The sequence below is a fragment of the Peromyscus eremicus genome, chromosome 2, assembly GCF_949786415.1.
Source record: "Peromyscus eremicus chromosome 2, PerEre_H2_v1, whole genome shotgun sequence".
In the NCBI taxonomy this organism is placed as follows: Eukaryota; Metazoa; Chordata; class Mammalia; order Rodentia; family Cricetidae; genus Peromyscus; species Peromyscus eremicus.
This window is the reverse complement of record NC_081417.1, coordinates 131,018,852-131,032,920: the sequence shown is the minus strand read 5'-3', so window position 1 is coordinate 131,032,920 and position 14,069 is coordinate 131,018,852. Positions and strand designations below refer to the sequence as shown.

Genomic DNA, 14,069 nt, shown 5'->3' with positions numbered 1-14,069 from the left:
ATAAATAAATATTTTGTAAAAAAAAAGTGAGAATCCCAGTCAGGAAATGTACATATCTGGGATGGAAATAAACCAGTGAAATTTTACTTAGGAGCTCAGACTCAGGAAAGCATTGGGGCAGGGTGTGAGGTGGCTGCCTTAGAGCTTAGTAGGTTTACTTGGAGTCCATTCAGACCAAGAGTTCCGGCCTCTGTCAATATCAAACTTAGGCCAGATAGAATGAATGAAACCATTTAGGGTTAGAATCTCTAGCTGGGGTTAATATACTACAGGGATGCAGATAAAAATTACTACTTGTTTTGGTTGCTAGCAAATTTAGGGGTCTGGACTCAACATTGGGTTCAAAGGTGGCTCTGGGCTGAGTATCAGATTTCCGTCTGTATTGGGGGCGGGGGGGGGGGGGACCCTAGAGAAGTATTAGGTTCATGTGAGGATTTGGGAGGGTCTGGACTTGGTCGTCGGAGTTTGGGTCCATCCACGCTCATGACTGAGGTTTAAGCTCAATCCTGGCGTTGCAGTCGGTTTAGACTTGGGGTTGGTCTGCAGCCTCGTTGGGCCTACGGCGGCTTCACTCGTCTACAAGCGAGAGTGCACGAGGGGAGGGGCGGCGCCGGGGACGCGCACGGCAGGGGCAGGGACGCGGGCGCGGGCGGGCGGGCGCGCGCGGCTGGAGCTGGCGCGGGAGCGGCGGGAGCGGTGGCGGCGGCGGCGGCGGCAGAGGCGGCGGCTCCGGCTCCAGCTCCGGCTCGGGCTCGGGCTCGGGCGGCGGTGGCGGCGGTGGCGGGAGCGGGCGACGGCGGCAGCGGCGGACTGGAAGCGGCGGCGGCCTCAGCGGCTCGAGGGGGGACATGCAGACCGACGGCCCCCGGAGAGGCGGTGAGTGACCCCCCCCCCCAGCCCCCTTCGGGCCCCTCGGTGCTCGGCCCTTCCGCGCCGTCCCCGCCCTGCCCCCGCGCCCGTGGAGCGGAGCCGGGGGCGGGCCCGGGGGCGCCCGGAGGCTGGGCCGCGCCCCCACCTGCCGCGCCCGCGATCTCGGCCGAGCCCCCGCCGCACCTGAGCCGCAGCCCGCGCCCCCGGTGCAAAGTTTCCCCGCGCCGGTGGGCGCCGGGTCCCCCCCCACCCGCCGCGGTCGCGCTCCGGGGGCGGCCTCCAGCCTCCCCCGCCGGCCCCGGGCGGGTCCAGGCCGCCTCCCCGTCCCACGGCGCCCCCTCCCCGCCGGCGGAAGAGCCGCAGCCGACGCCGGGTCTCGCGGGCGACCGGGCGCACGTGCGGCCCCGGGATGCGCGGGGCGCGAGTTGGGAGTCGTCCCCCCCCCCCTTCCCTGGTCTCCTCCGTGCGGAGCGCGGGCTGGGGAGGGACCGGGAGGGCGGTCCCAACCCCCACCCCGAGCGGCGCCCTCGAGGCCCCGGAGCCACTCGTCCCGGGAGGACGGGTGCGCTCGGACCCGCTCCGAAAGTTCACTCAGTCGCCTCCCGGCGTCCCGCCCGGTCCCGTCCCGTCCGGGCGTGCCCGGTCCCCAGTCTCTGCGCCCGCGTCTTCGTCTCGGCGCCTTTCTCAATTTCCCTAGGTGTCTCTTGTCTCCCTGTCTCGCTCACTGCCTCCAGGTCTCAGTCCCTGCGGTCCCAGCGTGTCCAGCTGTGGGTCCCTCTTGCCTCCCAGGCTCCGTGTTCTCTCCCCGAGTATCGGGTTCTTCTCCCCGGTCTCCCTGTCTTCTCTCCCCAGGTCTCTGTATTCCCTCTCCCCAGGTTTCCGTGTTCCCTCTCCCCGGGTCTCCCTGTCCTCTCTCCCCAGGTCTCGGTGTTCCCTCTCCCCGGGTCTCCCTGTTCCTGCTCCCCGGGTCTCTGTGCCTCCATGTCTCTGTAGTTCCTTGGTTGTCTCTCTGCTAGGTGTCTCTGTATTTCCCCCCCCCCTCCCCGGTCAGGCCCCTTCCCCCACTTCTCTGGAATGCGGCCCCTCTGGTTCTTCTACCCCGGGAGGGGGAGGGGCTAGCCCTTCTCCCCATTTCACCCCCTCCCTCTGCAGGGCCCCTGAGTTGGAGCCCGTGGGGTGGGAGCCCTACCTGCCCCTAGCTGTGGAATGGGAGGGAGGACCACCCTGAGAGCAGCCAGTCAGGGCTTGGGGGATGCTGGATGACCTAGGGTTGTTGAGGAAAGCTCCACTTCTGCTTCTGAAGGGACAAGAGTGGCATCCTGAGTGACCTGGTACTGGCTCTGGCCTGGGAATACAGGGAAGTGTTTTGCGGTGGAATGGCAGTTTCTGGATGAGGGACCCGGTGTGGAATCTGATAGGATCCAGAGGAGAGGTCTGACAGGAAATCTGAGGGATTCTGTTTGGCTCCTTATTAACTCTTGCTTCAGGGAGTGTGAAAACCCTGTTTTTACTGATTGTATGCATCTGCCTAGGGCTTCATGGACTCCACAACAACCCTTCATTCGCAGCCAGGGCTTAGGCCACACACCCCGCCTTCATTCCCAGTCTCTGCTCACCCTCCATTCTTCCGGTGCACTTCACCTTCCCTGCAAGAAGGAGCCCCATGCAGAAACCTGCGGTGCTTGCACACTCACAGCACACCTGTGCACCTGCACACTCAGTCTCTTCTTGCGCACATAACTTCCTTGCATATTCTAGTTCAGACTCTTCATGGTTTTGTTTTCTTTGAGTTACAGTGTTCCTCTTCCTTTAATGAGGAGAATTTTAATAGGATTCTCACTTCCTTTCCTCCTGCAGTGGCTGACGCCCCTCCCCTCTGTCCAGTCAGTCTCCTGTGTTTAGGGCTATGGAAAGAGGAGTTCCTTTCCATAGTTGTGGGTGCTGGAGAAGCAGTTTTCGGGGAGGCGGGGAGGACTGCTGCAAGGGTAGACTGGCTGAAAACCCTTCCTTGTGAATCGTGTTGTTGTGCAGCAAGATACTGTCCTGCGGTTTTGTGTTTTCCCTATACTTCTTCCCGGCCACCTGTACTGGGAGTCGGTTTGAGGTCCTCAGTGGGGGAGGTAGCCCCCAGACCTAAACAACTTCTGTGCTCCAGCTTGTACAGCAAAGGAGGCCTCTTTGGGGTCTCAGCTTCAGTTCCCTGCAGAATGGGGCTGGTAGTCAAGTGTAGGTGGGCCCCAGGGCTGCTGTGAGAAGCCCAGAGGGCCGCGTGGCCGTGCAAGTCAGCAGTGGCAATCACCTCGTGGGAATGCAAAAGCGATTCAGTAACCCATTATTGATTGCTGACCCTGTGCCAGGCACAGGGCTAGGCACTTTGGGCATGGCGGTCTGGCTTCCTGTGGGACTAACAGCTGTGTGGAAAAGGAAGCTTGTCTCTTAGCAGCTGCTGAGTTGAGAGCATTAGCCACAGAGAGTAACTGCCATTCCAAGCTGAGGTTAGAAGATTGGAGGAGTCCGTGTGAGACGGGAGAGTTGCAGGTTCAGGGTGAGATGATTCTCAGAGGAGACTAAGAAGGGGCTCTCTGGAGTGGGTTTAGACAGGTCAGTAGGAGTTTGCCTGTTGGGAAAGAGAAAGGATGCTGCAGATGAAGGAAAAAACTTAAGATGAGCCGCACTGGAAATGATGCTGCGGGAGAGCCCTCGCGAGCGTGCGTGCTGAAGGCCCTGGATTCAGTTCCCAGCACTGCAGAATTAATTAGTTTACTCAAAGAATTTAAACAGCGTGCGTAAAGATTGAGAGATGTTATCACTTGTGGCCTCTTCGGAGACATGGCAGTTCACAGAGCCTTGGATGTTCTGTGAGGTATCCGGGAGAGACACTCATGGCTTAAAGTTTGGGTGGAGACGTGGGTCATACTACAGATTTCTTCACTAGAAGATGGTTCTGGGCTATGGAAAGTTCTGGGTGGAGACAGGATTCCCAGCAAGGAGGATGCTGTGTGCAGAGTGTCAGGTGAGGGGAAAGGCGGCTTAGGGGGCAGGGTGGCGCAGGGCCGCCGAGAATGCACATTTGTTGACAGGACAGGGTGGTTTGTGGGATGTGGAGTGAGGAAGTCCTGAGCTAGGGACCTGGCGAGGAAAGGCCAGGCCAGGTAAGTGTTGAGCCCAGGCCCCATGTGTTGTCTGTGAGGCACTTGGGTTTTGGTGACGGGGTTTGGTATGAGGCGACAGTCTAAGCCAGGGACACCAGGAGTTACCTGGGAGCGATGTTCTCTCAGGGAAGACAGCTGTCAGCAGTAGCCAAGAGCTGACTTTGTGAACTGGAGTTTGAGTTGACCTTGAACAGTTTGCTAACCACCTCCGGACCTCATTTCTCAAATGGGTATGCTCAAACACCATGCATGCCTCGTGCATGGGCTTGTTAGGGGGACTAAAGAGGAACAGGAAGCGTTTGGGACAGGGCCTCACATCTTGTATTGTCCCCCAGTGGTGGCACTTGTTTTACGGTCATCCGTAAAAGACGAAAATACACTCCTCCCTCAGAATCACCAGATCCCAGAGTTGTCTTTGGAAACACACACTGTCCAGGCAGAGGTACCCACAGCAGCCGGCTCTGAGCTGGGCCTTTACAGGTGGGGCGCTCAGCCAGGCGGGGGCAGCCACCTGGTCCCCCAGCCTCATCTTCGCCGGGAAGTGTGTATTTGACCTTCAGGGTGCAGGTGGGTGTGAGAAGGCTGGAGGTGGGGCCCTGGAGGAGAGAGCTCTTGATGTGGATAGAAGGGGATTCTGAGAAGGGGCATCCTCTGCGGTGGATTGCCTCGCTTCCTCCCAAGATTCTTTGCTCTGTCTTTGCCTCCAAGGTCCAGAGGCACCAAGTCTGGGTGCACTGGGGCTCTGGGTCTGAGAACTCGGAGTTTGTTTCCTTGGCTCTGTGTTATCTGCCGCCGCTGCTGGGGACTGTTTGTGGTGCAGCCCCAGGGCTGCCTGGAGGTTGCTTCAGTCTGTGTCTGTGCCCTGGGTTTCTACTTGCTCCTCCTGGTCCCACTGGTGGGCCGGGCTTCAGCCTGGCAGGTGACGCAGAGCCCTACAGGGGCCAGGTTGGTGCAAGGGCCTTCTACGTGATCTTGGTCATGACTGTTAACCAAGCCTGGTCTGGGACCTTTCTGGGTGTTGTACCCAGTGTGAATCCTCACTGAAATCCTATCCAGTTAGGCCCTGGCTGAGCAGCTGTCCGGTCTCCCTTCCAGATGTCAACGCCAGTTTGTTCTCTGGGTAGCTGGCCATCTCGACTGTTCTAGGTCTGTCCCCTTGTGGGTCTGGAGTGTTTCTGGGGGCTGCTGGGGGCTGACCTGAAGGTGACTTGATCGTCAGGGTTGGGGCTCTTTGATCCTGGACTGGTGTGATCCAGAGTACTGTTCTAGAATACTGTCTTGGACTATTCTGTGTTCCTTGGCAAGGTGTGTGGGGGGGGTGTCTTGGCAGCCTCAGGGTCCTGTGTTTCTAAGACTATTTCATGGCCATTTTGGGCGTGTGCCTTTTCTTCAGATATGGATTCTTCTTTAGGTAGGGCCTGTCCCAGTCCTCAGGCAGGAGGCCCAGTGCTGCTGGTATGGCCTTGGGTGTGACACCATTGCTTTGAACACTACCCCTCTGCCTGGGTTCCTGCGAAACGGTGGAGCTAACAGCCCTGCGTCGAGCATTGTGAGGCTGGGCCGGCATCTCCAGACAAACGGGCCTTTGAGTTTGCAACACGGAAGCTGGTTTCTCTGGCCAGACCCGCTTGGCAGCCTGCTGCAGAAGCAGCGGCCACTGGGAATGTTGTGGAGAAATGCGGTGGACTGGGGGTAGGAGCCCATACCGGCATCCTGCGGCCCAGGGCCTTGGGTTCTGATCTGGCTGGGGGTGGGTGGGTCTGGTGAGGCCTTGAGTGAGTCAGTAACTTTTTACCTAAGAAGACTCCGTGACTTTCCAAAGATGACTTGTCTAAAGTAAGGACAAAGGCCTGGAGGGGTGGGTGGCTCAGCAGTTAAGAGCACTGGCTGCTCTTGCAGGTGTCCTGGGTTTGGTTCCTAGCACCCACATGGTGGCTCACACCATCTATAACTCCAGTTCTAGGAGTCTGGTGCCCTCTTCTGAATCTGGGCACCATACATGCATACAGATGGTGCTCATACATACATACAGGCAAAAAACACTCATACACATCAAATAAATCTAAAAACAGTTAAAGTAAGGATGATTCCCTGGTGCGGAGGTTTGTCTGTGGATGGTGATGAGCATCGGGCCTGGGTCAGTGAGGATGTTCCCATCTCCCCTCACAGTTTTCCTGTTCAGGAAAGAGCCACAGTGGCAGGACTGTGGGATGAACGCTGCTGGAGAGGGGCGGGGGTGAAGCCCAGAAGGAGCCCTAAGTGGGCTGTAGCATGCTTCAAGTGGGCATCAGCAGAGTAGCTGAGCTGGTGATGAGGTGATGTGGGCGTGGCTAAGCCCTACCCCCACCCAGGACCATGCGCATAGTGAGAGCTCAGTGATGATTTTAGAAGGAAGGCACAGGGCTCTGACGCTGTGTGTGTGCCAGCGGAGGAGGCATCCAGGGGCACACCTTCATTTTAAAAATTATAGAGAAGCAGAAAGTCAAAAATAAATATTGCTCCTGAAGTGACTCTGAAGGCTGGTGTATGTGCTGGGGCGTGTCCTGGCTGGGCTGTTTTCTGTGAACTCATATTCTCACTGTGTGTTGACTGAGCACCTACTGTGTGCTGGGTTCCTAGTGGGCACTGGGGATAGTGAGTTGAGCCAGGCAGGTGTGCCCCATGTGTTTACTGAGCTTATTTTAGTGACTCGGAGTCATGTAAGTAAATGAATACGTTTGTGGTCACTGCTTTGAGGCAAAGTCCAGGCATGTAGTTGGTGATGTCATGGTAAGCTTACTTGAGAAGTGCTGTTGGATCTGAAATCTGAGTGGTAACTGGTCAGAAGCATACAGGTAGCCTGTTTTAGGCGGTAGCACACATCACGGGCAGGGCTGGGAGGCAGGAGGAAGTAGGGCACACTTGAAGATTGGAAGAGAGTGCGCTTGTGGCTGGCTAGTGAGGGGAGAACCTGGGCAGGTGGGCCCCAGAGGTAGGGTGGGTGACTGCTCTGCTCCAGGGTCACTGTGGGATTCAGACCCAGATTCTGTAGCCATGGTTGGAGACTTGGCCTGTGTTGCTCACGGGCATAGGGACGTAGACAGATGGGCAGGCACATAGTAGGTGCTTAGGGAGCATCAGACAAATGCAGTAAAGTAACCAGATGGATATTTGTACTAAAAGGGGATCATCTGACACCGACAGATCCATAACCTGCTTTTCTTTTCCCTGCATAAATAGTGTGTTTCAAGTCTGTCTGTGTCAATTTATACTCTGCTTTGATGGCAGTCTTGATGTTGTCTCATCTTTTCCCCTCTGTCCAGGAAGGAGCGGAGGCCCTGGTGCCCTGCCCTCAGTGCTGACTGTCCAGCAAGAGTGACTGATAGAAGCAAGCAGAGACCCGGTGAGTGTGCCCCAACATGTGGCCAGGTGCATGGTTGTGGTAGGGGGGCGGGGGAGCTGTGGGCCAGGCTGAATGGTTTGGACTTTCATGCTATAGGTTGTGGAGGGGATATCCAATGTACATGTGGTTGAGCGATGGTCGAGGCCTGGACAAGGAAAGAAGAGAAGGGATTTGAGTGTTACTTAAGCAGGTGGAGTAGATGGAGACCACAGTGAAGGATTGAATGTGGGACGTGAGAAGGGGAGGTGTCTGGCTGGCGTGGAGGACGGAGGTGAGTGGGGAATGATACACAGCCCATCAGCTGCTGTAGGTGTGACATAGGCTTCTGGGTAGCACCAGGGTCTGTCTGCTTCTCCATTTGTCGTGTTTCTGTAGGGAAACAAGACTGTCTGTCAACCGAAGATGCTGTAGAAGGGCAGGGTACTCGGGGTGTGGGCTGGGATTGTAGAGGACAAGACCAGGAGTTAGTTAGGAGTCTACATGGTGGGCTGGGATGAGAGACTGAAGGCTGGAGACTTCCTCCAAGGGTGCTTCAGAAGCCCAGAAGGTTCTTAAGCCGACAGCATCCGGTTCATTCATCCAGCTGTCCCTTCATTCACAGAACACTGGCTAGTGCCTCCCATCAGCCAGAAGAGCAGACAGCACACATGGTGGGCATGATTGGATTTTTTGTTTTAAAAAGGGATTATTTATTTTTGTGTTATGTGTATGAGTGTCTGCCCCCATGTATGTGTATACACCACGTGTGTGCCTGGCGCTCCTGGAGGCAGAAGAGAGGGTTGGATCCCATACAGATTGTTGTGAGCCCCTATGCGTGTTTTGAGAACTGAACCTGGGTCCCTAGCAAGAGTAGTAAGCATTCTTAACTGCTGAACCCTGTCTTCCAGCCCCCAGATCTGCACTTCTGTGAGCTGAAGGGACCGTGGTTGGCTTGTGTACAGGATGGATTGGAAGGGAGGGACCAAAGGCAGGAAGCCCACGGAGGGGATGAGAGGTAGTTGGGATGGAGGAGGGGGAAGTTGAAACTTCCTGGCAAGATGGAGGTTTGGAATGAGTAAAGAGACTTCAAGGATTTGCTGACCTGGATGACAGGTTGTCCCCGAGCTTGTGGGCTTTCTCTGTAAGCTTCCTGAAGACAAGACCCACATGCCTCATGGCCGTCACCCTGTTCACCGAACAGTTCTAGATAGATGGTTAAACAAAGAGGCCATGACAAAGATTGATCTGAAGCCAGCGCGGTGGGTCAGCAGGTAAATGTGCTTGCTTCCTGACAACCTGAGTTCGATTCCCAGAACCCAGTGGTAAAAGTGGGAGCAGAGAATTGACTCCACAAAGTTGTCCTCTGACCTCCACGCAACCACACATACAATTATAACAAATTTGAAAAAGAGAAATGGGTCTGGCCCAGATGGAGAGCAGTGAGGATGCTGTGAGTCCTCACACTCGGTGAGGTGGGCAGTGGGATTATGCGGAGGGGCACAGGGGAGGACTCCTGGTCGGGAAAGGTCAGGTGCGGAGAATGTGTATAGGGATGTTAAGCGTCCTTGTGTTCATCCTTAGGTGAGGGTCCAATCTGCCTATAAGCCCAGTCTTGTCAGAAGAGGCCCTAAAAAAGGAGCCCTTGTGCTCTGGTGAGAGCCCATGTGAATGACACGTCTGGAGGGTGGAGATGGGTGTACAGGGCCCCCTGCTTCTAGAGGCTGAACTGATTTGGGGGGGAGAGGAAGATGCTTTGAGATTCTAAAGACCAAGAAGGTACTGATAGAATGTCAGGAACTGCCTTTGGTTGAAGGTGTGAGCAGTTCCAAGGGGGAATGGGTCCTGGGGCTGGGGCTAGGTCAGGCTGTCGGCTGTATAGCTTGCCCCCTCTACCAGGGTTTCTCAGTCTTGGTACTATAAACTTTTTAGACAAGGTGATCCTTTTTTCATGGGCCTGAACTGATGTTGTAAGATGTCTCACAGTATCCCAGGTTTCTTCCCATTAGATGCTAGTAACACCTACCTCCATCCCCAGTCCTAACAATCAAACATGTCTCCAGACATTACCTCATGTCCTGTGGCAGGGCCGGGTCACCCTGGATTGAGAACCACTGGTTTGTCTCACCTCTTGTGATTTTACTAAACTGTACAACCTGGGAACCTAGGGAGAGTCATGTGGGGGAAGATTTACATTGGTGGATCCCTTGAACCCAGTTCTGAAGTGGAGTGAGTGTCTGGGGCAAGAGAAGGAAGGGCATTGTTTGCAGTAGAGATAATACTGGGTACAGAGGCCCCAAGGCAGCAGGGTTGGTGAACATTAATCCGAGGGGTCCCACCACACCCCCCTAGGAAGAGGCCTAAGGACTTACGGAACCCATGTTGGCCCTTTCTGATTTTTGTTTAGTTTTGTTTTTGTTTCTTAACTCGGCCCCTGTTAGGTCCTTGGCTTCCATTCCCAGAGATTTTGACACCCCTGGTTTCTCCTGTGACTCCCCAGAGAGTCAAAAGCTGAGAGATATAAAAGGGGCCTCAGTGTAGTTAGAGGACCCCCAGTTCTGGAGTGGGAGGGAATGTTGTTCCTGGCTCTTCACACAGACTGGCCGCCCGGCTGGAGGAGGTAAGGCAGTCTCAGGCTCCTTCCTGCCAGCCAGCTCCTCTGGGCCGGGGTCGAGGCCGAGGCTGTGATTTATTCCCGTCCTAACCCAGTGGTTGGTTTGGTGAGAGTTGGAAACATGTTGGTTTTCCCTTCCCAAGGGTGACAGGGCCCGTTTCCGCCTCCGCGGCCGCTGCTGCAGTACCACGCGGTAAACTGTCCAGGATATGACAAAGCGGCTCGGTTAGCTGCCGCCACAGGTTCAAAGATGAACAGCTCTTGGCTCTCCCTGCCTGCCCAGCATGCATCTTGTTGCTTAAGTCTTGGCCTCTCCTTGGCTGAGCACACCCTGGAACCCTGGATGCCCCTTCTTCTGTCCATGTCCATGTTTGGTCTCCAGTCTCCTGGGAGCCACGTCCTGGCCTGAGGAGGAGCAGTGGGGAAGGCCAGAGGAACAGGTGGTATTTGGAGACTAATTAATATTTGTGAATAATAACTCATGCCCACGGGAAACAAATCAATCTGTGTTTGTATATTCATGAGGGGGCCTTGAGAATGATCCCAGCTGTTTTCCATCCGGGAACCCCTCAGTCCTGGCGTCTCATGGTCTCTTGGGGGCCCTCTGGCCCTGGCAGGGATGGTTAGAGTGGACCTCATGGAAATGACATGCATTTTCCATGATACACATACATGAGTCCTGCGGCTTGATGCTGTGCCCGCCGCTGATCCCTTCTTCCTCAGAGCAGGGATTCCCAGGCTTTTCGGTTTCACATCAGTTCAGCTTCCAAAAGTGCTCAGGGCCAGACAGGGGGTTAGCAGTTTTTTATTTTGCCAAGTAAGGACATTATTAAAAAAACAACTACTATCTGCTGTCCCCATCACTTCATACAAGAAAGGACATTTTAGCACCAAGGACAAAATTTGAGAATAAAGGACATTTCTTCCTAAGAAAGGGCAGTTGGCAGCTTTACGGTGGTGTGGCGGTGAGAAAAGATACATCAAAGCCATTCTGAATGTAGAAAAATTACACTCAATTATATCCTATAATATCATACGCCATGTAATTGTTTTCCTGCCCAAGTATGTCAGTTTGGTAGAACCAATGGCCCACAGTACAATTCAGAGATGAGCTTGAGAACCCAAGTGTTTGGGCCTTGATTTTATCTGAATTGTCCAGACTCACCCATCCACGTTGGTGGAGTGGGTGTCTGTTCTAAGAACTGCCGTATTGGGTGGGTGCACAAGGTCCATGGCTGTCCAGCAAGGCAAACTTGTTCTGTAGGGGACCTGGAGATCAGGGTGTGGGCAGGACCAACATCTAGACTCAAGCCCAGGCCTGAGACTCACGGCTGCTCACCTCTCTTCTGGTGAGGGAGGAGGCCCTGGATCTGGGAGCCGCCTGGACTGCCCGACACCAGGGGCAGGCGCTGTGCCCAGAGTCCAGGGGTGGAGCAACTTGCTCACACCAGGAGCTGCTGAGAGGGAGAGGCCCTGGCTTGGAAGACTGTGGTTGCCAGAGCAGTTCCCTGAGATTGTACCCATGTTTATGTCTGTCCCTGAGGTCTCCTGGTGTTTCTAGTTGTCTGTATCCCTGTGTCTAGGGATCACTGGGAGCAACTCTCTTGGGAGGAAATATCTCTATTTTCAACTTAGAAAAAGGTTTTAACATTTTTCTGTGTATGAGTGTTTTGCCTGCATGTATGTCTGTAAACCATGTGTGTGCCTGGTACCCACAGAGGCCAGAGGAGGGCATTGGATGCTCTGGAACTGAAGTTGTCGACAGTTGTGAGCTGCCGTATGGGTGCTGGGAATCAAATGTAGGTCCTCTGGCAGCCAGTGCCCTTAACTCTGCACTGTCTCCCCAGCCCCTGTTTTCAATGCTTCTGCCTTCTTCCTACACTGTGGATCTGAACAAAGTGTTCTGAGCACTCTGCCTACATACTCAGGGGGTCTTGAGTCCCCAAGAACCACTGGCCTTTGCTTCACTAGGGATTGGGTTCAGAGGCCAGAATTTCACTTACCTGTTCTGGGAGTGAGATACTGTGATGGCTTTATTTATTGAGTGGCACCTTGTTCCCCTTTATTTAATAGTGACACCCCTACCCCCTGTCTGTGAGAGTTACACCTCCATGGCAGTGTACTGGGGAGTCTTCTCCCTGTGATGTCCTTATCAGGCAGCTATAAGCACAGATGTCTATACCCTCTGTGTACACCCCCATGATGTCTGGACCAGACACTGTTTCCATGTCTGCTCCTGGGAGTCACCATGCTGTGATTGCTGTACCAATTGCTGCAGCTACAGGAGATTAAGGCTCTGTAATTGTACTGGGGAGTTCTGTCCCGTGATGACTGTGCTGTGCGTTTTGTACCTTGGAACGTCTATTCTGTTTCTGCTTTTATGTCCATACCGGGGAGATGTGCCTCTGTGATACTCGTCCTGAAGATTATGTCCATATGGTGTCTGCACTGCGGGGTGGGGAGAATGTGCCTGAAATGGTCGCGCGCGTGGAAGTTAAACTCTGACTTTGTGATGTCTCTCCCACGAGACCTGCCTAGGCCACTCGTCTGACCTGTGGTGCGACACACCTCTGAATTGTACCCTGGGTATCTGTACCAAAGCTAGAGTCCTCTCTGAGAGCCATGTCCCCATGGTAACCTGGTCAGGCAGTTCACCACCTGATGTCTTAGCCACACTCAGATAAGCACGGTGCTGTGAGGAACAAGCCCAGATAGGGCCTTCATCCTGACATGGCAGTGTATGGCCTCATTGAGGACTGAACCTCCTCAGCTCTGTGATCTCTCAGCGGAACCCACAGCCCGGACGGAATAAGGAGTGCTGGACACCACACCATGTCCTTCAGCGTTACTGCTTTTGCTGCTTCCGTTTTACTTCAGTTTGGGCAAGCTCCCGGGACAGGGAACTTCTCCCCTCCCCCGTGTCTCCAGCCCCTGCCTCACTTCACAGTGCCACCTGCTTTTTCCACCTTTGCTCACCGACTGCTTATTCACCTCATGATCTTTGACGGTCCTAAGTTCAGATCAGGGTTCAGGTTCCAGGAAGGAGCAGAACCATGTTTGCGCTCCATCCCTTGGGTTCACCTGTTCCCTCAACTTGAAAATTCTCTTAGCACTGTGGGGCGGGCCCCAAGGTGTGTCCACTGTCACCCCCCTCATTATACTCTGTTGTGTTTTCAGAGCATGGGTGAAGGCCTGGCCATGTGCCAGTGCCCTATATGTGGCAGTATGGGCACTCTGCATGTCACCTGAAGTCCCCAGGCAAGGAACATGGAAAAGAGACCTTTAGACCTTTAGGAACATGAAAAAGGTGGTGGCGCACGCCTTTAATCCCAGCACTTGGGAGGCAGAGGCAGGCGGATCTCTGTGAGTTCGAGGCCAGCCTGGACTACCAAGTGAGTTCCAGGAAAGGCGCAGGGTGAGCAGGGTCTTGAAGGCTTCAGCTAGCTTCCAATACAGCCATCCCCATCTGCTTTGGATGCCTGGAACAAGGGGAGAGGGAGGAAGCATGGATGTTAAATCTCAGAGTCTAGCATTCCAGTCTCAGCCACTGAAGTCTCCTTAGCATTTGTCTTTGGGGTAGGAAGGAGCCATGGGAATTGGGTAGGTTGAGGGTGGCTGGGCAGGGCAACTGTAACTTGTAGAGAGCAGTCCTGGCGAGCCCTGACGGGTTGTGGCTTTGGCTGTGAGCCTTTGACAACGTGGACCCAACAGCTGCTGAGTCTGTGTTCTGGAGCCTGTGCTGAGGACGTTGAGGTCTGGCCCCTTGCTTCCCGAGGAAGAGTATCAGAATGCTCCAGGGACTGGGATGCCCCTGGACTGTGTAAATCTGCCTGGCTGCTTATTGTTCCTGTCTCTGTCTTGTTTTTGTGTGATCTTGTGTCCCAACCTGTGTATGTTTCCCTGTTCCCACCCCCTTAACGGTGTGAGTTGAAAACTCAGTGTCTGGAGTGGACCACCCTGGTGCTAGTTTCCAGCCACCTCTTTCCTCCTCCTGGGGTTTAGAGAATGCCCCAGGGCTCTCCGCCATCCCTTTCTGTAGGATGGGTTTGACCCTCAGCACTGGTGAAGGAGCTTG

General features: G+C 54.8%; 1 protein-coding gene across 1 annotated transcript in view; it reads left to right on the top strand.

The window, feature by feature from the left end:
- The first annotated feature begins 766 nt into the window (after positions 1-766).
- The window catches only part of Ptprf (protein tyrosine phosphatase receptor type F), an 84,813-nt gene continuing 71,510 nt past the window's right edge, over positions 767-14,069 (top strand). Inside the window, exons 1-2 of the mRNA XM_059254847.1 lie at positions 767-876; positions 7,325-7,404. The gene's annotated coding sequence lies outside the window, so the exon portion shown is untranslated. The remainder of the gene's footprint in view (positions 877-7,324; positions 7,405-14,069) is intronic.